This window comes from Henckelia pumila, chromosome 4 (genome assembly GCF_033568475.1).
Source record: "Henckelia pumila isolate YLH828 chromosome 4, ASM3356847v2, whole genome shotgun sequence".
Taxonomy (NCBI): domain Eukaryota; kingdom Viridiplantae; phylum Streptophyta; class Magnoliopsida; order Lamiales; family Gesneriaceae; genus Henckelia; species Henckelia pumila.
The window spans coordinates 229,881,396-229,907,635 of record NC_133123.1 but is presented as its reverse complement, the minus strand read 5'-3'; the positions used below and the strand labels follow the sequence as shown (position 1 = coordinate 229,907,635).

Sequence of the window (26,240 nt, the reverse complement as noted above, 5' to 3'; positions counted from 1 at the left end):
CAATTCGTAAAATCATCATATCAAAAATCATATCGACTCAAAATTAAAGATCCACTACCTGTGATGGATCGACAATATCATAATCAAATCAAAACAATAAATACATATGTGATTTTGGCGGAAGAACTCAAGAAGAATCGTTCTCGAGTTTCAAACTTCCTGACTCTCGATGTCGTCATTATACCTTCGTATATCATCTGTCCTGAATACTTCAAATCTGAACATAATCATCAAAACAGATATATCAAACTTCGTTCAATTTCATCATATCAGAATCGCATCAAAATATCAATACATCTTCAATCAAGTCATTTCCAAACCTTCACTTCTTCCTTCGACAAAGTCCAGGTTCTCGAGTCAATAGACTTCCCTTCTAATCTGAAATAAAGTGTTCATAAGCCATTATATCATCAAGAACTCAAACACTAATCAGCTCACCCAATCTAGACTCGAACACTTTCCAAATCGTGACTCGACGACGTAACGGTGAACATTCGGTAATCCAAACTATATCTAGATTGATCCCACCATCTAATACACCATATATCACAACTATATCAGCATGAAACCCATGAAATTCAGTAAGATCAGAAGCTATACATTCGAACTACATCCTGAAAATCATCATAAACCCATACGTCGCTTGTCCTTCGATCCGGTTTCAAGCATACAAGATGTATAAACTCAAGAACACGATATATATATCCTTCATATCAGCTAAAATATATCATTAAACCAGCAACTCAGAGGTATATAAAGGTTTGAACAGAACTGGAAACGCATAACAAGTTCATTCCATAAACAATCTTTGATCCGGTTTCGATATCGATATATGTGAACGGTGAAAAACATATTCATAACATCCATATCTGATCTCTGCCCATTTCGTTCTTCAAAAAATATAAGAGACATCAAAATACTTACATCAATTCGAAGGCCTCGTCACAAGGATTCCAGAACATCTTTCGGAATTGAAATCGGACGAGCGGATCAAAAGTTATGGGGTTTTGAAACAATCGAAAGCAAAGAAAATAAGATGAACTCGGCTCCCCTGTTTCATTTCTGAATTCCTTCTCCCTTCTTACACGTAAAACGCTGATTAATAGACTAAAATCAGATATGTATTCACAAATTGCAACTTAGTCCCTGAACTTTCCATATATGACAATTCAGTCCTCGGCCTTCATTTTAATTCAATTTCAATCCAAAATAATTTAAGAATATTAGAATTTAAATCAAAACTCTAAATATTCTCAAATTAAATATACTCGGATTAAAATTAAATAAAATCGAATTAATTAAATAATCCTGACCGTTTGCACTTTAGCCCTTGCAACTTCGATATTTGCAAATCAGTCCCTGATCAGGTTATATCTTCAAAATTCATCTTCTTTAATTCTCGAAACATGGAATTAAATCTTAAATCCCATAAATATTCAAATCGAATATTTATTCTTTTAATTTAAGAATTCTTGGAATTTAATTCTCAAAATCCGTAAATTCTCAAATTAAATATTTTCGGCTCGGAAATTAAATCTATCATTTTCATAATTTCTCAAATCAATATTATCCCATAATATGGAATTTAATTCTCAAATCCCATAATTAATAATTTAATATTTTCGGGCCTTACAATATTTGAGCTTAATTTAAATCGAATGACATGCATGAAAACGTGTGATAAACCCCCATTCGTCATCTTTTCAAAGTCCTGCACTCACTACCTAATAATAACCTAAACACTATTTCCTACCTATAAGTGAGTAATTTAAACGTTAAAATTCTATATGCTCTTAGTTGATATTTGAGAATATGGAATAGTGTGGTGGAAGCAATGAAAAGAACGGTAGTAGTGGAAATACAAGAAAGAAAAAAAAATTAAGGGATTAAAAAGGGGTTGAAAAAAAAATGAAGAAAAAAACAAAAATAAAAGAATCAAGAAAAAATGAAAAGATCAATGGAGTGAAGGGGAGATGTGAATTTCGAATGCAGAGGAGTGGATTTTTAGAGATTGAGCATACTTACTCCCTAGTTTGAATTCTTATTCCTTCGTTTGTAGCCATGAGTCAGGCCTAACATTATAATCTTATTAAGTCATATTGATCGAGTCACAGTTGCCCAATATACTAGTGGAGAAGAGTTGCGATAATTTAGCATATGGATTGTTGATAGAAACTTTTAATGATTATGAATTTTAATCAAAACACGCACACACTCTTTTTCGTTGCAATAAACCGATTGTGAGTGTTTTTGATTGGATGATATCATATATTTGATCATGTGCTACCTAGAAAAGTCCTCATGATTTATGAATGTGTGGATTAAACTTGGATGCAGGTATTTTGAAACGTGAGTTGCGGCGATTATAAGTTTATGCGGTGAGCTAGTTTATTATTAAAATTTCAAGTGTTAGTAGGTTTGATGTAATTAGATTTGAATTTTTTTTAAAAAATTATTGCTGAGGTCATTGCTTTATAGTATTTCTTGATTTTTGTTTATTGTTTGTTGTTGCATGTCTTGCTCGAGGGCATGCAATGGTTAAGTATGAGGGTGTTGATAAGTGTAATTTATACGCATATTTTCATGACATTTTCAAGTAAGTTTGCATGCATATGTTATGTGTTTTAGCTTATTTTGTGTCATTTTGTGCATTTTGTCTACTCATTATTCCTATGGTTTATTTATAGGAGATAGACGTAAACTTGGTATTTTTGACGAAATAGAGAAGTTGCGCTTTGGCAATGAAAGATCGAGCCAAATGGAACAAGAGAAGGAAGAGAACGAGTGCAGAGCTGTTGAAGAAGGCTGTACATCGAAGTGAAATGAAGAAACAAGATGCACATCTGCGCAAAGCCAAGAAAAGAGACGAGTCATGCATCTGCTCAAGAGTTGCGCGTCTACGCTGTAAGAAGAAGGGACGTGCGATTGCACTGCGGATGGGCACTTGAAGTAGCGCTAATGAGATTGGCAACCTCGCATAATGATGCACAATCTCTCAAGAAGGCATATGGTTGGCGCATGAAGCTGCGCAATCGCGCAACAATGGATGAAGAAGAGACACGCACGAGCGCGATCCATACCGCGCACGAGCGCGGTAACAATTTCCAACAGAGTTTAGGGCAAGAACGCGCGCGGGCGTGATTTTTTATGCGTGCGCGTGAGAGAAGACTTGAGGTACTATTTTGTAAGCCTGGGCGCGAGCGCGATTTCATCAAGCTCGAGCGCGTGTCGTGGATTTTGAAAGTTCGGAAATTCCTTGGGGCGTAGGGAATTTAATTATATTGAGATCCAAACACCATAAATAGGATTTTTTTTTTATTACTTTTGGAGGGTTCCGGTTCCAGTTCCAGAAGGCAGACGACGCGAGGCGTCTACTGCTTGTGAGATTTTCTTATTCTTTTCTTTTATTTTTATTTTATTTTTCATGATTAAAGCTTTGGTTGAATTATGAATTTGATTATTGAGTAGTTTTCTTTTTCGATCAAGGCCGCGTGATTGGGCCAGACAATTTATGTAGAAAACTTGTTTGTTTATTTGAGATTTTTAGAATTGATTTTATTTTATTGAATCAACTTCTTGTTACATAATTTGTCTGGTACCTACGTGTGTCCTTGATCGAACTTTTCCAATATTTTAATTTAATCTAAATTTTCTTGCTGCGTTCTAGTTAATTTAATTTTATTTGCAATTTCAATTACTAGTTAAAAATTTGAATTCACTTTTATTCACTGGTCTAGATTAAGTAGGAATAAATATATTTTGGTAGTTACAAAATACATTCCCTGTGGGTTCGACATCCGAATTTCTATTCACTATCTATAACTTGACCTGATACGCTTGCCAGTAGAATTTATTCACACCGATTAAGCCGGTCAAGCATCCACATTGATTTTGATTTTCCCAAGTCTTGGAGGCAGCTAGAGCAAGTAGCTATAAAATGGACTGAACTTACAGGTTTAGAAATTGTATGGAAACTCGCTTTAAAACTATTAGCACGATGCACAATGGGTAAATATAAGGGATTTTTCCCTTCAAAAACCTTCTTGTTTCAGTCACTCCATATGCTCCAACACAACACAACACAACACAACATTTGTTTAAAAAAAACAACACCACCACAAAATTCTCCAAATCACCATCCACTCCTTTCTCCACCACCCAACATAAAATATCAATAAGCGATCCTCAAGAGAACTTGGATAACATATCCAAAAGTGTCGTCATATTTAACACTTTTCTAACATGTGGGCAATACCAGAATGCATGTGAGATGTTTTTCGGAGAGTTATTACAATGGAACAATTTATTATCCACCTTTATCCCTCGCAATATGAGGTTAGATCTCAAAGATAGTGTATTAAATAGAGCTCGCCATAAGTGAAACTTTATTTTGTTTGGGATCCTCAACTTCCACATATTTTTTATCTTCGTAGATATCTTACAATATACTACATTACTTGTTGCCTCTTCCATCTCCATGACTAAGTGATACCCAATTTGAATGTGTAATTCGCATTTGATGTATAATGACATAACATTCTATCGATTTGTGAATCTACCCCTAATGGAATACACCTAATTACATCAAGATCCATTGGTCGTAGATGTTGTTTGATCATATTCCAATCCCAGTCTCTATCATATGTCATTAAATCACATACCCGCAAAAGAACCTGACTTGATGAAGGATACTGGTTTGGAATGTTTTGGTCTAGAAATTCAAGGGACCTTAAATACATATAATGTCACGCCCCGAGACCGAGACGTGCCACTGGAGTTGTTTCAAATTCACAAAAATTATAAAACAACCAGCCTCGTAGTACAGTATAGACCAAACCAGTCTATTATCATAAATAAATTCCAAAATATCGTCTTTACAACTCGATAAATCCAAAATAACAAAACTAACTTGCGGAAGCGTCTAAAAACTTAATATCAAAATATTAATGCAAAAATCCCAAAATAAACATAACGAAATTAAATCTTAAAATTCTTCTATCACCATCCCCAAAACATATCTTGTTCACGAACTTCTACATCATCATCTTCATCATCTGGGAGGGAAAAATAAGGGGTGAGTGTTTTGGGAAACACTCAGCAAGTGGGGGCCGTTCGAGACATATACCAAATATATGCATAACATAAAATAATAATCGTGAACATGAACATCAACATAAACATAACTCAATACTTGGGCCATCGGGCTATAACATCATCATGATACATAAACTTTCAACACATGAACATAAGCACTGAAATTCATCTCCTTTCCATGATTTACTGTCTCATATATGTTAATCCTCTAAGGAGCGAGGCCATGTCCAATATGTTAATCCTCTATGGAGTGAGGCCATACAACGGTTACAATCTCACCGTATAAGGGTCATATCATTATCATATCCATTCGAATCATAACAGTGCTTGACAACATGCATGACATAACATGAACCAACATGACACGAATAAAAGACACATGCTCGAACGAATTTCGAAAACCAAAATACCATGACTCATCAATAAATATTTTTAAAATCACAACAAGAAATATACATATAAAATCCCACTTACAGTTGCTGCGAGTATCAAATATTCCAATAGGCGAAGCTTTGACCGAAAGTATTACAGAAGCAAAATCTCAAAAATTCAGAATTGAACTTTTGGCAGTGAGTTAGGATAGTTTCTGAAGGTTTTATTTCCCAAACTCTCAAGCACTAACCTTCGAAATTAAAAGAAAAACTTGACAGATTAATGGCATACTCACGACTCTCAATAAAAGAAAGTGGACAATTTCTAGGAGTACCTTTCCACCTCAAGTCTCGAATTTAAGGCAGACTAGAGGACAAGTATTAACAAGACTTGTCTTCCCAACTCCCTAGGCAAAATTCCCACGTGATAATGAAAGAGAAAGTTGGAGAAATCTTTGACTCCACTTATTGAAAATATTGGAAGAAAAATTGGTAGCCTTTGACTTCAAATTATGGAGAAAATAGCACTTTCTGAATGTGACTCGGAGAGCTAAAGAGGCCGCTCCTTTGCACTTAAATAGGAGACTACAAATCGTCCAAATAAAAGAGGAAGATCTGCCTTGATTTCGAAACTTTGGGGAAGGAAAATCTTACATATTCATTCCTTGATTTAATTTCTGAAATTATAATGATTGTGTCCAAATTTTAGCCATTATCTTGTCATCACAAAAAGGAAAGATTTTTTTTTATTTTCATGCTGAGAGTTTATTCCTTAATGAATAAACTTGGAGACCAAGTTTCGGGTTTCACATATAAATTCCTTCTAGATGCAATTCTCCATCGAATCCATTTTGGTAGTAAATCACACCCCCTCCCCCTACTTATAGAACACTTTTCAATGCAAATGGTGAATTATAAACCCTAGATGCTTCAAAAAAAGTGCTGGAATAGAAGAATAGAGCCAGATATTAACAGTGATGTTCTAACTTAGAAAGTATACAAGACACAGTCCTAAGTAAGAAACAACAACAAACAAAAAATAAAAGAACCTGGATCACTATAGAATGACTTTAACACCAAGATATTAAATCATAATAAATCTTAACACTTACTTCTTGTAAATAGTTAACACATTCCATGTATCTATTATTGTCGAGGTTGCTTCGTGGTCCATCCTCAAGATCTAAGGTATGTGCAAGTGTGTCCTTAGTGGGTTCATGGGACCTTATATGAAAGGACTCGAACTAATAAATACTAGAAATTTTTTTTAAATAATAACTAATAAAATAATAATATACGTCCATACATATATGTATAAATACTGGAAATAACTATTTAATTAAAAACATGATAAATAACTTAATTAAGTATCAATGAAATCTTGAAACAAATAAACACTAAAATAAATCTCAAATTCCTTATTTGAACTAAATAACATTAAAAAGTTTGCCATGCAAGCATAATAAAAATAATATTTTCAACCAACCACTAAAAATAAATATGCGAAAAATCTTGTTTAAAAACTGATAAAATTCCCAAAATATAACATATCAGCACTGGTCACGGGCGCCGTCTGCATGGAAGCTCATAGGCCCTCACCGTCGGTCGGAGCATTCGTGTCATCTTCGTAATCATGCTCACCTGCACCATATAAACGTAATGAGCCTAGAGTCCCAGCATGTTTTATCTCATAATAACAAGGTTTAAAATCACACAAGCATGTAATCATACTAATATATATATTCTTCGTGAACATGCATGCATGATCTTAAAATAATGCAACATAAAAAAATATTATATGTTGTAACTTTCATCATAAATAAATAAATCTGAGCTATATCATAAAATACATAGTATAATTGAGCATGTCATAATCATAAAATAGTGTAGTTCATATCCATGAATGTGGCTCATAATCATGAGCGAACTGATCAGTCTATGAATCATCGTACATGGCGGTGAATAAATTCACCTCTATGCCGGTAGTAGAACTACCTCTGTGTCAGTGGTAAAACCACCTCTATGACAACTGTGCCGGTGGTAAACCAGCTTTGTGCTGCCACATCACTTCGATTTCCATAAAATATTTTTCATGCTCAAACATTAGCATATAATTCATTATAAAAATCATTTCATGTATGTGTGCACCTTAAAATTTGTCCATAATATATATTTAATTAATTTTCATAGTATTTATACTTGTACATAAAATAAGGGTCATGCATAAAATAAATTAAATATATATTCTGGACTCAATAATGTTTCATGGGATTTTCCAGACTGCTGGTACCCTAGACTTAAGCCCATAATTCCTAACACTGGCTCATTAACGTAACTAAAGCCCAAATTTCATAATTAGACCCAAATAATATATTTAAACATAATTGAACCCAAATAAAATATTTATGCCCAATATAACATACTTGGCCCAATAGCTAGCCCAAGCCCATTATTAATCACTGACAGACCCAAATTTCCCCAGACTAGCCCAATAATTCCCATGGGCTCCCAAGCCCATGAACATTATTGGGCTCACTTAAATTAATATTTTTAGGTCTAAAATAAAATGCTTAGAAGCCCAAATACATTTATATTAGTTGACTTAGCCCATTAAGCAATTAATTTGAATAACAACTTACAAATAAAATACCCAAGCCCAACTAATCTAACCCAGACCCGGACCCAAATAACTTGACCCTAGACCCGACGGACCCGACCCGGACCCCCCAACCCTTGCCCGGCCCTCCCCCAGACCAAAACCCGATTCCCCCGCCTTGATCCCTACACTGCCGCATGAAGCAGAATTTAAGGGCTGCTGTCATCATACTCCGGTCACCCCTGGCAGAGCACCACCACCTACACTAGCCCACTTCAATACGTTTCCAACAAGCCAAAAACAAACCCAAACCGACACCTGTAGAAGGAGAACAAACCAAAACAACTTCAGACCGTTCGGCCACCCATCTCCGGAAATTACCTGCTGAAGCACCACCTGGAATATCTTCCCCAAGGTCTTGGGGTTCTAACCCAACTAAAATCACCCTAAAACACGCCTTGTGGACCGAGAAAGAGCCAATCTCCCAACCTCGCTCAACATGCGCGATCTGCTGCGCATCAAAAGATATGGCTTCGATTCCAGCCCTTTCCTACTCCAAACCCAGACCAAACTCGACCCTAGGGACCCTAAGACAACCCCCAACCAATGAACAACAGCCTGGTCTTCCCCCCATGCAAAAAAACGTGAGCATATTCATGAAAAACAACCAAAAACTGTGTGATGTTCATGTTCCAGCCGTAAAACTTCATCGCATCCGAAAATAACAGAAAGCAACCAACGATATCTGACATGAACGTGTTATATAGCTTATATAGTGTTAAAAAATAGAATTCAACTTGCCTTTGTTGAAGATTTAAACAAAACAAAACCTATATCGCGCGTACGGGGCTCTGGGACGAACGGATCTTCAACCAAGCTTGAAAATCTCCAACGAAACGTCTATGGTGGCTGAAGAAAATGGGGGGCACGACTGAGAGAGTGGGTGATGGCGGCTAAGAGGATTGAGCATGAGATAGGGTAGGAATTAGGGTAGAAATTTAATTAGAATAATACTAATTAATTGAATTAATTAGTATACCATAAAATACCATCTAAAACTGATAATAAAATTTAAATATGATAATAACATGAAAATCCCAAAATAATATAATACGGGATTTTTAAAAGCCCTAAAAAGTTAATAAAATGGCTTAATTTGGTGGAAAATGAAATACTATATATATATATACTTATAAATACTAAAATTTTCATTAAATAATACCTTAAAATAATATTTTAAGGCCCTAAAAATCTCATAAAATAATTTGGATGGAAATCCAACATCTCGTCCGTCCACGGTCTCTTCTACGCGATCAAATAAATCATTTACACAAAATCCAAAAATTCCAAAATTACGTGTTAAATGTTAAAATAAACTTTAAATCATGCATATAATTCACTTAATATCACAAAAAATTATTTAACCCAAATTCTAAACTTTTAAATTAATTATTTTTCTAATTATGTATGCGGATTTACGTAGAAAAAATACCGGGTGCTACAATTCTCCCCCCACCCCCTAAATTGAATTTCGTCCTCGAAATTAAAGGACTTACCCGAACAACTCTGGGTAGCGAGTTCTAATGTCAGCCTCATTCTCCCAGTAGCTTCCTCCTCAGAGTGATTCAGCCACTGAACATTGACCATCGGTATGACTTTCGTCCTAAGCCTCCGCTCCTCTCTAGCCAAAATCCAAATTGGCCTCTCCTCGAATGCTAGCTCTGGTGTCAACTGTAAGGGCTCATAATCCAGAACATGCAATGGATTCGAGATGTATCTCCGAAGCATGGACACATGAAACACGTTGTGCACTGCTGCAAGGCCTGGTGGTAGCGCCAAACGATAACCCAGCATGCCAATCCTCTCCAAGATCTCGAATGGACCAATATATCTTGGATTAAGCTTGCCTCTCCGACCAAAGCGCACAACACTCTTCATAGGTGACACTTTCAGAAACACATGGTCACCCACAGCAAACTCAAGGTCTCATCGTCGTTTGTCCGCATAACTCTTCTGACGACTCAGTGCAGTCCTCATACGATCACGAATCTGAGTCACAATATCTGTAGTCTGCTGCACTATCTCAGGTCAAAGTAGGACTCTCTCCCCGACTTCATCCCAGTGCATGGGAGATCTGCATCTCCTCCGATAGAGTGCCACATAAGGAACCATACCTATAGATGCCTGATAACTTTTGTTATAGATGAAATCCACTAGCGGTAATATCGATTCCCAAGTGCCCTGGAAATCGATGACACAAGCCCTCAATAAATCTTCGAGAACCTGGATCACTCTCTTAGACTGGCCACCTGTCTGGGATGAAAAGCGGTGTTGAACAGTAACTTAGTCTCCAAAGCTGTGTGTAAACTCTTCCAAAAATGCAGATATGAACCTCGAATCTCTGTCTGACACAATAGACACAGGTATGCCATGCAGTCTAACAATCTCCTTGATATAAAGCTCTGCATAATAAGTCAAAGTAAAGGTAGTCCTCACCGGTAGAAAATGAGCTGACTTGGTGAGTCGATCAACAATCACCCAAATCGCTGTACAACCTCTATCACTCCTAGGAAGTCTAACCACAAAATCCATCGTGATGTTCTCTCACTTCTATTTCGGAATGGGGAGAGGTCTAAGCAAACTTGCAGGACGCTGATGCTCTGCTTTGACTTGTTGACAAGTCAAACACTCTGATACAAATCGTCCGATGTCTCTCTTCATACCGGGCCACCAATACAAAGACAGCAAATCTCGGTACATCTTCGTACTTCCGGGATGTATGGAGTATGGAGATGCGTGAGCCTCTGTCAAAATATCTATCCTCAACTGATCGATATTTGGTACCCACATCCGACCTCGGTACTGAACAATACCATCTACGACAGTATAAATAAGACTGCCATTAGCTTCATCCCTCTGCCTCATACGCTGTAACTGGTCATCAGCGGGCTGTCCATCTATGATCCAATCTCGAAGAGTCGGCTGCACTGTCAATGCTGCTAAACTCGGTGCATGCCCGCCCGAGTAAACCTCTAAATCAAACCTCTGAATCTCCCTCTGAAGTGGCAACTATACCGATAAACACGATACCACTGATGCCTTCCGACTCAAAGCGTCGGCCACAACATTAGCTTTACCAGGATGGTAACTAATGTCACAATCATAATCCTTCACAAGCTCCAACCATCTGCGCTGCCTCATGTTCAACTTCTTCTGAGTGAAGAAGTACTTTGAGGCTCTTGTGATTGGTGAAGATCTTACACTTCTCACCGTACAAGTAGTGCCTCCAATTTTTCAATGCAAACACCACTGCTGCAAGCTCCGGATCATGCGTCGGATAATTCTTCTCATGAATTTTCAGTTGTCTTGACGCATAAGCAATCACTCTGTTGCATTGCATGAGTATGGCGCTTAATCCCATCTTAGATACGTCTGTGTAAGAAACAAGCTCCTCGTGCTCCACTGACATTGCCAACACTGGCGCAGATGTGAGTGCCTCCTTCAGCTGATCAAAGCTCATCTGACAATCAGGACTCCACACAAATTTTGCATTCTTCTTTGTCAAGGATGTCAAGGGCACTGCAATAGATGAAAAGCCCTTGATAAATTTCCGGTAGTATCCTGCTAGGCCCAAGAAACTACGAATCTCTAATGCGTTCTTTGGAATCCCTAAATTCTGTACTGCCTCAACCTTATCCAGATCTACTGCTATCCCGTCTCTAGAAACAATATGGCCAGAAAATGCCACCTGCTTGAGCCAAAATTCACACTTGCTGAATTTCGCATACAATCGATGCTCCCTCAAAACCTGCAAAGTTGTCTGCAAGTGCTGTCTATGCTCCTCTATGCTCCTAGAGTATATCAAGATATCATCAATATACACAATGATGAACTGGTCTAGATATGGATGGAATACACAGTTCATGAGATCCATGAAGACCACTGGAACATTAGTCAATCCGAATGGCATCACTAAGAACTCGTAATGCCCATAACGTGTCCGAAAAGCACTCTTGGACATATCCTCTTCTTTGACCCGTAACTGATGATATCCAGGTTGCAGATTAATCTTTGAGAATACTGAAGCTCCCCGCAACTGATCAAGTAGATCCTCTATCCTTGAAATTCGACTGAAACTCTAATAGGGGAGTCTCTAAAAATTCAATTTAATGAATCAACATTTACATATCTAGTTCCCAAGTTTCAGTATCCCAAAAGTCATGCTTCCGCTGCGCACTCTGATAAACAACATATTTTATCTGTCCCATGTGTCTCCGTCATCTCAATCAAGCCTACATTTATAAACTTTCTCTGTTAAATACCCCATAAAAAGAATTATTATAACTTACTTACATTCCACTATAACCCAAATTTGACATTTATAAATTTCTTAATAATATATTGAAAGTACAACTACATGCTTACTTCAATACATAAAACCCAAATATTAACTCTAATGTTCCTCTCACCAAACACAACAATCGCATTGCCAGCACTTGACTGATTACATATACTTATACACTCCACTTATCTATTCCCAAACAAACATGAGACGAACTTTTGTCCCAAATTTGTCATTTAAACATAACACTTAGAATATCAACTCCTATAATAAACTTAACTTAAAAAAACTTTATCATGTAAACTCAAAAATAACATCACATAACAACTATGTTGCTTGTCATAACGGAATCTCCAAAAATCATAACCTATACGTGTAAGCCATAATTCCCAAATAATTCCTCATAACGAGTTAAATAATTACATATATAATATACAATAATGCTAATCCCACAATCAATTTACCCAATAATATACCCATGAAATCAGTCTAACTTAAAATCAATAAGTTACTACAAAAAAATTCAAGTGCCAACCCATATATCATAAATATCAAACTTAGATTCAAACAAAATATAACATAATTCCCAAATTCGAAATTCCTTGTGGTCAACTTGTCGTATAACATGTCTCGGGGCATACTGCATCACCACACATTCTTCACGTAAATCGCAATGCATAACTAAGTATTTTAAAACTTTCATAACATAAAAATTTAAACCGTAAACACATGCTCCTAATAAAACATATTAAAACATTTAAAACTTACAGACCGGTAGTGTGGCTTCTGAGATCCACGTAGCAGACTAGTCACTCTCCAAGGACCGTGCTCTGATACCAAATGAAAGGACTCGAACTAATAAATAATAGAATTTTTTTATTAAAATAATAACTAATAAAATAATACACATACACCCATACATATATGTATAAATACTAGAAATGACTATTTAATTAAAAACTTGATAAATAACTTAATTAAGTATCAATAAAATCTTGAAACAAATAAACACTAAAATAAATCTCAAATTCCTTATTTGAACTAAATAACATTAAAAAGTTTGCCATGCAAGAATAATAAAAATAATATTTTTGTGATGACCCGAGTTCTAATCTCTCATTAATCTCATTAATCATTATTAAACCATGTGAGACAATAATCAAAGTCTAAACAAAAGAATAAAAAAATTTTTTTTTTTTAAATAAGTTGCACTGCGCACGCGCGGGCATCACCCCTCGCGCGCGCGCCGGCCAATGGGACCGAGGTCCCCTGGTTTGGCTCGCGCGCGCGTGAGCAGGAGCTCGCCCGTGCGCCAGCCAAACCAACAGAAAAAAAATAATGGCTCAGCTGCTGTCAAAAACGAGATCATGCCTATGATTGATTCAAGATCATGTCCTACCAAAGTCTAGACATGATGAAATCAAGCATACAACTACCATGCATTCTAACATGCTTTTAATGCTAGTAATAAACCATTCCAAGGCTTTACAACATAATCATCATTCTCATAACATGCAATAACATTGTCATATATCCAGATCAAGACACCTTATGTTGATTCAAGGATTTACAACATATTTCCAATCCTATAAACATCAACAAAACCACAACTCAATCATCTACAAGTCTTGGTACAAGTATCCTTAAACATGATCATGATTAAGACTCATTAAACTTCATGACAGCACACATAACTCCTAACTCAGATCCTCACGCTATATCGATTTCATCCCTTGTTCTTTAAGTCCGCCTTTGCCCGGTTCCACTTCCTCCTATTGCAATGACACATACAACAAAACAATAGCCGGATAACTCCGGTGAGAAATAGATTTCCCAGTAAAAGCAACTAAACATGCATAATCAATATCACAATCATGATATAGAAATAAATACAATGCATGCTTTCAAAACAAGGTTCTTTTCATCATTCATCAATTGGGATCCCGAGAAGAAGATATCATAGCTAATCCACCGACACACCCTATCGAGGTGGGGCTACTATCTTGCTCCTCTAGACTTTGAAGCCATTATATATGTAGCTCAGACGCTAGGCTCAAACAACCACCCAGGCCATACATATACAATCCCTCAAATCGTCTATTCGAACGTGTCCGTTCATTTCAAACTCAAAGGAATAAGTCATCAAGATGAATGCAACATGTAACATAATCAGGGCATTCATTATATCAAGAACTTATTCAAGTAATCAAAAGAAAGCACATAAGAGCACTTAAACAAACAAGTATGTGAATTGAGGGAACTCGATACAAACCATCTCGAGTTGTAATCCCAATCAAATTGTAGTCCACTTTTACCTTTCAAATATGATGTTTGGGATGTCTTTGAGCTTGTCCAATTCTGTCCAAGATCAATTACCAAACACAACTCAAATTCTGTTCAATATCAACTCAACCTTCCACAAGAACTTCAAAGGAAACTCAACCAACCTTGTGTATTCTTTTATCGGTTTCGAATTCAACGTTTTTGAGTTCACTTGTCCTGTTTACACACTGAAATCATAGCATAACAAGCAAGAAATCATCAGCTAATAGTTCAACAACTTCAGATTCCAAAAACAATAGCAAATCACTTCGATTCAAGAGTTCGATAGCATTTCGGTATTACTTCGGCGATCCCGAACAACTCTAAATCATTTCTCACATTCATATCAGATGTTCAACCACTCAACTCAATATATCAGCAAGTATATATCAATCGAAACATATCTGGAAATCATAAGGACATGATATACACATCACTCTTCAACCAAACTTCAAGAACATCAAAGCTAGAAGATCAAAACCATCAAATTCATTCCAACTTCTGATCCCTGTCCATTTCGAATTCTCAAACCAACATGAAAGACAGAAAAACTTACATCAAATCGAAGGTCTTGTTGAGAGGATTCCAGAACATCTTTCGGAATCGAAAACGGATAACCGTAGCTCAAGATATGAAGATTTGAAGATGAGTGAAAGCTTGGAAATTCTCCGGAAACTCGCTCTCGGTTTCTTGGCTTGGAAATCTGATGAAATGTGTTGATTGACACGTGCACATGCTGATACATCACTCCAATTCTGATAAGTTTAGTCATTATTGCACTTTAGTCCCTCAAGAGTCCAATAATTGCAATTCAATCCTCAATTACTCAATTCATTCAATTTCAATCCTAATCAATTTCAGAATATTAGAATTTAAATCAAAACTCCAAATATTCCCAAATTAATTATTCTCGGATTAAAACTAAATATTTTCGGGCGTTACAATTCTCCCCCACTAAGACTCGATTTCGTCCTCGAAATCTTAGTAATATCAATAGATCATATCACAGATATCAGATAACAGAAAACTAAATGAGACTCACATCAATGAAATAACTCTGGATATCGTTGCCTCATATCTGATTCTGTCTCCCACGTCGCTTCTTCAATACCATGACGACTCCACTGAACTTTCACAAGTGGAATAGTCTTCGTTCGTAGTTGCTTCTCTTTTTGATCAAGAATCTGAATTGGCTTTTCAAAATAACTCAAAGTCTCGTCGAGTTCAGCCTCATCAGATTGAAGTACATGTGATTCTTCAGCAAGGTATTTTCGAAGCATCGATACATGAAAGACCTCATGTATTACAGATAGCGATGGAGGAAGAGCTAATCGATAGGAGAGATTGCCTATTTTCTCCAAAATCTCATTAGGACCAATATATCGTGGAGACAACTTCCCTCGCTTGCCAAATCTGACAGTACCTCTGAAAGGAGAAATCTTCAGGAATACTCGATCCCCCTGATCAAAAGACAAAGGTCGACGTCGAATGTTAGCATATTTCGCTTGTCTATCTTGAGCTGTCTTCATTCGTTTCTGAATAAGCTTCACCTGGTCATTCATATCACGTATCATATCAGGACCAATATCAGGTACTTCAGAAATATCATCCCAGTACAAAGGAGATCGACATTTTCTTCCGTATAAAGCTTCAAAAGGAGCCATTCCAATACTCAATTGATAGCTGTTGTTGTACGAGAATTCACAAAGAGGTAATGAATCTTGCCAACTCGTGCCAAAATCAAGCACTACAGCTCTCAACATGTCCTCCAATGTCTGAATGGTACGCTCAGACTGCCCGTCTGTTTGTGGATGATAAGCTGTGCTCAAACGAAGCTGAGTACCCAAAGCACTCTGTAAGCTATGCCAGAAGTGAGATGTAAATCGAGGATCACGATCTGATACAATAGACTTCGGCACACCATGTAATCTAACAACTTCACGGACATAAATTTCTGTCATCTGATCATGTCTGTACGTCATACGATAAGGTATAAAACACGCTGATTTCGTCAATCTGTCAATAATCACCCAGATAGCATCACAGCCTCTAGAAGATCGAGGTAATCTAGTCACAAAGTCCATGGAAATATGATCCCATTTCCATTCCGGTACAGACAAACTCTGTAACAAACCAGGCGGTCTCTTTCTCTCAGCCTTCACCTGTTGGCAATTCAAACATCGAGCTACAAAATCAGTGATATCAGTCTTCATTGGCTTCCACCAGTATCGAGTCTTCAGATCATTATACATCTTCCTACCTCCAGGATGAATACTATAACGACTACAGTGCGCCTCTGTCAGTAGTTGTTGTCGCACATCAGAAATATCAGGCACTACAAGGCGATTGTGAACATAAAGAAGATCATCTCGAACCCGATATTCAGATACATGCCCTGATCTGACTTTCTCAATCGAATTCTGTATATTCTGATCAAGTTTCTGAGCATCTCGAATTCTTACCAATAAAGCTGGTTCAGCTTGCATTTGATAGAGTCGAAGAGGTTGATAATTCGTATCAAATACTAACCCAGACAGACAACAGTCTTCAATCAAATTCGATACACCAATTGTCGATAAGGACAAAGAACATACCTTTCGACTGAGTGCATCTGCTGCCGCATTCGATTTCCCTGGATAGTACTTAATCTCACAATCAAAGTCTTTAAGCAAATCAAGCCACCTCCGCTGTCTCATATTAAATTCTGACTGTGAAAATAGATACTTCAGACTCTTGTGATCAGAATAAATCTCAAACTGCTCCCCATACAGATAATGTCGCCAAATCTTCAAAGCAAATACGATGGCGGCCAATTCAAGATCATGAATCGGATATCTGGTTTCATGAGGCTTCAACTATCTTGAGGCATAAGCAATCACATGTCCTCGCTGCATCAAAACACACCCTAATCCTCGATGAGATGCATCACAGTAAACAGTGAAACCACCAGAACCTGAAGGAATCGTCAAGACTGGTGCACTGGTCAGTCGTGTCTTCAACTCAAGAAAACTAGATTCACAAGCTTCAGACCAGATAAAAGAAGCATTTTTCTGAGTTAACTGAGTAATTGGCTTCGCAATACTGGAAAAATCCTTGATAAATCGACGATAATACCCAGCCAATCCCATAAAACTCCGGATCTCAGGAACAGATGTCGGTCTAGCCCAATTGATCACTGCTTCAACTTTACTTGGATCCACAGAAATACCATTTCCAGATATAATATGTCCAAGAAAGACAACCTGTTTCAGCCAAAACTCACATTTCGAAAGTTTAGCATACAATTTCTCGGCTCGTAAAGTTTTCAAAACTGTTCTCAGATGTTCAGCATGATCAATCAGATTCTTGGAATAGATCAGAATATCATCAATAAATATAATCACGAAATCATCGAGATACTTCTGAAACACACGGTTCATCAAAGCCATGAATACAGCTGGAGCATTCGTCAAACCAAACGGCATAACTATAAACTCATAATGGCCATACCTGGTTCTGAACGCAGTCTTAGGAATATCAGAATCCCTAACTCTCAGCTGATGGTATCCAGATCTCAGATCGATCTTGGAATACACCGAAGAACCCTGCAACTGATCAAACAAATCATCAATACGAGGCAAAGGGTATTTGTTCTTTACCGTAGCCTTGTTCAGTTGCCGGTAGTCAATGCACAATCTCATTGAACCGTCTTTCTTTCTAACAAACAGTACTGGAGCTCCCCAAGGAGAAACACTGGGTCGAATGTATCCCTTGGCCAGTAAATCTTCTAACTGTTCCTTCAATTCTTTCAGTTCAACTGGTGCCATTCGATAAGGTGCTTTCGAAATCGGTGCAGTTCCAGGCATCAGTTCAATGTTGAAGTCAATCTCACGATACGGAGGTAATCCTGGAATCTCATCCGGAAAGACGTCCGCAAATTCACTAACCACTGGCAAATCAGCCAGGTTCAGGCTAGGTTTCAACAAATCCACTGCATAAACAAGAAATCCCTCCGCTCCTTTCTGCAAAAGTCGGGCCATAGATAATACAGAAATAAGAGGAATCTTAGCACGTGAACCCTTACCATAGAACTTCCATTCTCCAGCCATCTCAGGTCTGAATCTCACTACCTTCTGAAAGCAATCGACGGTAGCTCTGTACTTATTCAGCATATCAATCCCAATAATACAATCAAAATCAGACATACCAAGTACAAAACAATCGATCTCAATCTCATTACCCTCATACTGTAGTACACAATTCTTTACTATCTGAATCGAGATAAGACCCCTCCCCAAAGGAGAAGAAACAGATACTACAACTGGTAATGACTCAACAAGCAAAGAATGCAATGCAACAAATTTGGCAGATAGAAACGTATGGGATGCACCGGTATCAAACAACACATAAGCAGAATAACCAGAAATAGAACAGTTACCTGCAATCACATCATCAGGTGCTCCCTGTGCCTGCTCCTCAGTCAAAGCAAAGACATGAGCCTGCTGTCTCTGAGGCTGATTGCCTGTCTGACTTCCACCTGGTCGAGTCTGCTGCTGTGGATGTGCTGGCTGAAAAGAATGAACAGAAGAGGCCTGCCTTCCAGGTTGAGCCACTGATCGTGATGACTCTGCACCTCTTGCCTGTCCAGTATTTCTCTGAGGACACACCCTTGCAAAATGACCCGTCTGTTGGCATACATGGCACCTCCCAGATACACCTCGGCACTGATCGGTTGGATGATTTCCACCACAACTGTTGCAGAACACTCCTGACTTCTGTTTCGTACCACTGGAACTCGAAGAACTGCTCCCAGACTTCTTAAACTGTTTTCCTCTTGCTTGCAAAAACCTTTTCTTTCCACTGCTACTACCATCTTCAAATCGAAAAGGTTGCTGTTGCGGAGTTGGAGCTGCAGGTTGTGACTGTCTTGGAGGTTGTGTGGTATACAAAGCTCCTCGCTGCTGTATCAAACCAGCTTCCGCTCCCTTGGAACTGTTCAAGGCATCAGCAAAGGTATTCGGTCGCCTTGTATTCACCAGTGTAAAAACATCCGGACTCAGGCCATTGATAAACTGATCAGCCATAGCCTCGTCACTGTCAGCAACATGTGGAGAAAAACGTAGCAATGTAGAGAATTTTGCAACGTAGTCTTCATTATTCAAATTCCCCTGTTTCAGATTTGCAAACTCAGCCCCTTTATCCTTGCGGTAAGACACAGGAAAGAAGCGTTGGTAGAACTCAGTTTTGAAGACATTCCAAGTCAGTACAGTTCCTCTACGCTCCAAAGCTCTTTTTGTAGTGAACCACCAGCTCTTCGCAACTTCATGCAACTGGTGCCCAATCAATCTAACTCTCCGTTCATCCCCGTAGTCAAGTGAATCAAATAGCATCTCCATATCATCAAGCCATCCCTCGCATTCAACAGCATTTTCTGTACCTTTTAAAGTAGGCGGCTTGTAGGATTGGAAACGTTTCAGAAGTGTTTCCATAGGAGTTGCTGTCATATCAGTCATATCTCTTGACGTACTTCCCTGTTCATTACTCGGCACTGCAGTAGCTTGAGGCACTATCGTGTAACAACTGTCGGTGGAGTATGAACTGTCTGTTCTGGTAGAGAAATAGGAACATGGGGTCTCAGAGGAGGTCGGCCTGGTCTTCGAGACATATCTGATTATCAAAATGGTTAGGATACCAAATCATCAAATTATCTCAGTCCTCCTCTGATCATCTTACCTCTGATCAAGACTCGGTTCTGATTCAATCTTAAATTAATAATCATACTCTTCAAATAAAACATGCTTCCAATCAATTCAGATAATCAGGTAGCATGTCATAATTCATCAGGATACATGCCTCTATCAGTTCAGATATTCCAATAAGCATGCATCTTTAATCATCGTAATCATACTTTCAAATAAAATAAATACAACATCTTGTAATAAAATACTTGAAAGTAAATCATGCTAGAATTTAAAACATGTAATTCAATCACGTAATTAAATCATAGCATGATAAAAAAAAAACATAAATAAGTAAGGCAGAAGACTCGATCTACCCCACTCACTGTCTATCTAAGTCCAGAATGTTCTTGCTTTGATACCACCTGTTGTGATGACCCGAGTTCTAATCTCTCATTAATCTCATTAATCATTATTAAACCATGTGAGACAATAATCAAAGTCTAAACAAAAGAATAAAAAAAAAAAAAAATTTTTAAATAAGTTGCACTGCGCACGCGCGGGCATCACCCCTCGCGCGCGCGCCGGCCAATGGGACCGAGGTCCCCTGGTTTGGCTCGCGCGCGCGCGAGCAGGAGCTCGCCCGTGCGCCAGCCAAACCAACAGAAAAAAAAATAATGGCTCAGCTGCTGTCAAAAACGAGATCATGCCTATGATTGATTCAAGATCATGTCCTACCAAAGTCTAGACATGATGAAATCAAGCATAACAACTACCATGCATTCTAACATGCTTTTAATGCTAGTAATAAACCATTCCAAGGCTTTACAACATAATCATCATTCTCATAACATGCAATAACATTGTCATATATCCAGATCAAGACACCTTATGTTGATTCAAGGATTTACAACATATTTCCAATCCTATAAACATCAACAAAACCACAACTCAATCATCTACAAGTCTTGGTACAAGTATCCTTAAACATGATCATGATTAAGACTCATTAAACTTCATGACAGCACACATAACTCCTAACTCGGATCCTCACGCTATATCGATTTCATCCCTTGTTCTTTAAGTCCGCCTTTGCCCGGTTCCACTTCCTCCTATTGCAATGACACATACAACAAAACAATAGCCGAATAACTCCGGTGAGAAATAGATTTCCCAGTAAAAGCAACTAAACATGCATAATCAATATCACAATCATGATATAGAAATAAATACAATGCATGCTTTCAAAACAAGGTTCTTTTCATCATTCATCAATTGGGATCCCGAGAAGAAGATATCATAGCTAATCCACCGACACACCCTATCGAGGTGGGGCTACTATCTTGCTCCTCTAGACTTTGAAGCCATTATATATGTAGCTCAGACGCTAGGCTCAAACAACCACCCAGGCCATACATATACAATCCCTCAAATCGTCTATTCGAACGTGTCCGTTCATTTCAAACTCAAAGGAATAAGTCATCAAGATGAATGCAACATGTAACATAATCAGGGCATTCATTATATCAAGAACTTATTCAAGTAATCAAAAGAAAGCACATAAGAGCACTTAAACAAACAAGTATGTGAATTGAGGGAACTCGATACAAACCATCTCGAGTTGTAATCCCAATCAAATTGTAGTCCACTTTTACCTTTCAAATATGATGTTTGGGATGTCTTTGAGCTTGTCCAATTCTGTCCAAGATCAATTACCAAACACAACTCAAATTCTGTTCAATATCAACTCAACCTTCCACAAGAACTTCAAAGGAAACTCAACCAACCTTGTGTATTCTTTTATCGGTTTCGAATTCAACGCTCTCGAGTTCACTTGTCCTGTTTACACACTGAAATCATAGCATAACAAGCAAGAAATCATCAGCTAATAGTTCAACAACTTTAGATTCCAAAAACAATAGCAAATCACTTCGATTCAAGAGTTCGACAGCATTTCGGTATTACTTCGGCGATCCCGAACAACTCTAAATCATTTCTCACATTCATATCAGATGTTCAACCACTCAACTCAATATATCAGCAAGTATATATCAATCGAAACATATCTGGAAATCATAAGGACATGATATACACATCACTCTTCAACCAAACTTCAAGAACATCAAAGCTAGAAGATCAAAACCATCAAATTCATTCCAACTTCTGATCCCTGTCCATTTCGAATTCTCAAACCAACATGAAAGACAGAAAAACTTACATCAAATCGAAGGTCTTGTTGAGAGGATTCCAGAACATCTTTCGGAATCGAAAACGGATAACCGTAGCTCAAGATATGAAGATTTGAAGATGAGTGAAAGCTTGGAAATTCTCCGGAAACTCGCTCTCGGTTTCTTGGCTTGGAAATCTGATGAAATGTGTTGATTGACACGTGCACATGCTGATACATCACTCCAATTCTGATAAGTTTAGTCATTATTGCACTTTAGTCCCTCAAGAGTCCAATAATTGCAATTCAGTCCTCAATTACTCAATTCATTCAATTTCAATCCTAATCAATTTCAGAATATTAGAATTTAAATCAAAACTCCAAATATTCCCAAATTAATTATTCTCGGATTAAAACTAAATATTTTCGGGCGTTACAATTTTCATCCAACCACTAAAAATAAATATGCGAAAAAACTTGTTTAAAAACTTATAAAATTCCCAAAATGTAGCATATCAGCACTGATCACGGGCGTCATATGCATGGAAGCTCATAGGCCCTCACCGCCGGTCGGAGCATTCATGTCATCGTCGTAATCATGCTCACCTGCACCATATAAGTGTAGTGGGCCTAGAGGCCCAGCATGTTTTATCTCATAATAACAAGGTTTAAAATCACACAAGCATGTAATCATACTAATACATATATTCATCGTGAACATGCATGCATGATCTTAAAATAATGCAACATAATAAAATATTCTATGTCGTAACTGTCATCATAAATAAATAAATCTGAGCTATATCGTAAAATACATAACATAATTGAGCATGTCATAATCATAAAACAGTGTAGGTCATATCCATGAATGTGGCCCATAATCATGAGCGACTGATCAGTCTAAGAACCATCGTACGTGGCGGTGAATAAATTCACCTCTATGCCGGTAGTAGAACTACCTCTGTGCCAGTGGTAAAACCACCTCTATGCCAGTAGTAAAACTACCTCTGTGCCGGTAGTAAACCACCTCTGTGCTGCCACATCACTTCAATTTCCATAAAATATTTTTCATGCTAAAACATTAACATATAATTCATCATAAAAATCATTTCATGTATGCGTGCACTTTAAAATTTGTCCGTAATATATATTTAATTAATTTTTATAATATTTATACTTGTACAAAAAATAAGAGTCACGCATAAAATAAATTAAATATATCTACCGGACTCAATAATGTTTCATAGGATTTTCCAGACTGATGGTCCCCTAGACTTAAGCCCATAATTCCTAAGAATGACCTATTAACTTAACTAAAGCCTAAATTTCATAATTAGACCTAAATAATATATTTAAACATAATTGGGCCCAAATAAAATATTTAAGACCAATATAACATACTTGGCCAAATAACTAGCTCAAGCTCATTAGTAATCACTGACATGCCCAAATTTTTCCAGACTAGCCCAATAATTCTCATGGGCTCCCAAGCCCATGAACATTATTGGACTCACTTAAATAAATATTTTAAGGCCTAAAATAAAATGCTTAGAAGCCCAAATACATTTATATTAGTTGACATATTCCATTAAGCAATTAATTTAAATAACAACTTACTAATAAAATACCCAAGCCCAACTAATCTAACCCAGACCCAGATCCAACTAACTTGACCCTAGACCTGACGGACCCAACCCAGACCCCCAGCCCTGGCCCGGCCCGCCCCCAGCCCAAAACCCGATTCCCCCTCCTTGATCCCTACGCTGTTGCGTGCAGCAGAATTTAAGGGCTACTGCCGCCCTACTGCGGCCATCCCTGGCCAGAGCACCACCACCTACACCTAGCCCACTTTGATATGTTTCCAAAAAGCCAAAAACCTACCCAAACAGACCCCTGTAGAAGGAGAAAAAACCAAAACAACACCGCCTATTTTTCTGCTCGCGCGCAGAACACTAGTCCCAACTTTAGACCGTTCGGCAGCCCATCTCCAGAAATTACCGGCCGGAGCACCACTTGAAATATCTTTCCCAAGTTCTTGGGGTTCTAACCAAACTAGAATCACCCTAAAACACGCCTTGTGGACCGAGAACGAGCCAATATCCCAACCTCACCCAACCTGCGCGATCTGCTGCGCATTAGAAGATATGGCTTTGGTTCCAGCCCTTTCCAACCCCAAACCCTGACCAAGCTCGACCCTAAGGACCCTAAAACAACCCCCAACCAATGAACAACAGCCAGGTCTTCCCCCATGCACAAAAACGTGAGCATATTCATGAAAAACAACCAAAAACTGTGTAATGATCATGTTCCAGCCGTAAAACTTCATCAAATCCAAAAATAACAGAAAAAAACCAATGATATCTGACATGAAAGTGTTATATAGCTTATATGGGGTTAAAGAAGAGAATTCGACATGCCTTTGTTGAAGATTTAAACAAAACGAAACCTATATCGCGCGTACGGGGCTCTGGGACGAACGGATCTTTAACCAAGCTTGAAAATCTCCAAAGAAACGTCTATGGTGGCTGAAGAAAATGGAGGACACGGCTGACAGAGTGGGTGATGGCGGCTAAGAGGATTGAGCGTGAGATAGGGTAGGAATTAGGGTAGAAATTTTATTAGAATAATACTAATTAATTGAATTAATTAGTATACCATAAAATACCATTTAAAACTGATAATAAAATTTAAATATGATAATAACATGAAAATCCCGAAATATTATAATAGGGGATTTTTAAAAGCCCTTAAAATTTAATAAAATGGCTTAATTTGGTGGAAAATGGAATTATATATATATATACTTATAAATACTAAAATTTTCATGAAATAATACCTTAAAATAATATTTTAAGGCCCATAAAAATCTCATAAAATAATTTGGATGGAAATCCAACATCTCGTCCGTTCACGGTCTCGTCTACGCGATCAAATAAATCATTTACACAAAAATACAAAAATTCCAAAATTACATGTTAAATGCTAAAATAAACTTTAATCATGCATATAATTTCCATAATATCACAAAAAATCATTTAACCCAAATTATAAATTTTTAAATTAATTATTTTCCTAATTATTCATGCGGATTTACGTAGAAAAAATACCGGGTGTTACATTATAGATATCTCTGAACGGGAAATGTAGAAGGCATGCAGAAAATATTTAGATGAGAATTAGCAGACTGCATATAGAGGATCATCTAAAACTGCCGGAGCACTTTTAGCCAAATGTTCATACCTATATCATAGATTGAATGCACAGAATAAGCTGACATATCAACTATTTCAAAAAAGGAAACTAATTATCTAAATGATAAGCTCTCGTTGCATAAATTATGCAAATGAACATTACACCAACACATATATATGTCCATGTGCACAGAATTTATGGAAGGAAAGTAATTTTATGGATCTTAAATTCAATTCAAAAAACTGAGAATTCACCTAAACTTTTATAGCAGCCTTGTTTATTCTAGACAAGAGAATCTGCTTGAGATAAAACCCACCAAGCTTGTTTAGCCAGCAAATATTGCTTAAAATAAATTAATTAAGATTAAATGTTTCTAGGGTACAATGAAATGTTTCTTGGATGCACCTTACTCTCAAGAATATGTTAAAACAATCTTCCTTGGAATGTACCCTTGGAATGTCTCAGGACCAGATGGATTTCATGCGGGTTTCTTCCAAGA

General features: G+C 37.5%; 1 long non-coding RNA gene across 1 annotated transcript; it reads right to left on the bottom strand.

Annotated features, from left to right (window-relative positions):
• Positions 1–177: 177 nt before the first annotated feature.
• LOC140894743 (uncharacterized) lies at positions 178–1,065 on the bottom strand. The gene is made up of 3 exons (XR_012153922.1): positions 925–1,065; positions 296–378; positions 178–217 (listed from the first exon to the last, which is right to left on the bottom strand). It is a non-coding gene; the product is annotated as an uncharacterized lncRNA (long non-coding RNA).
• Positions 1,066–26,240: the final 25,175 nt, after the last annotated feature.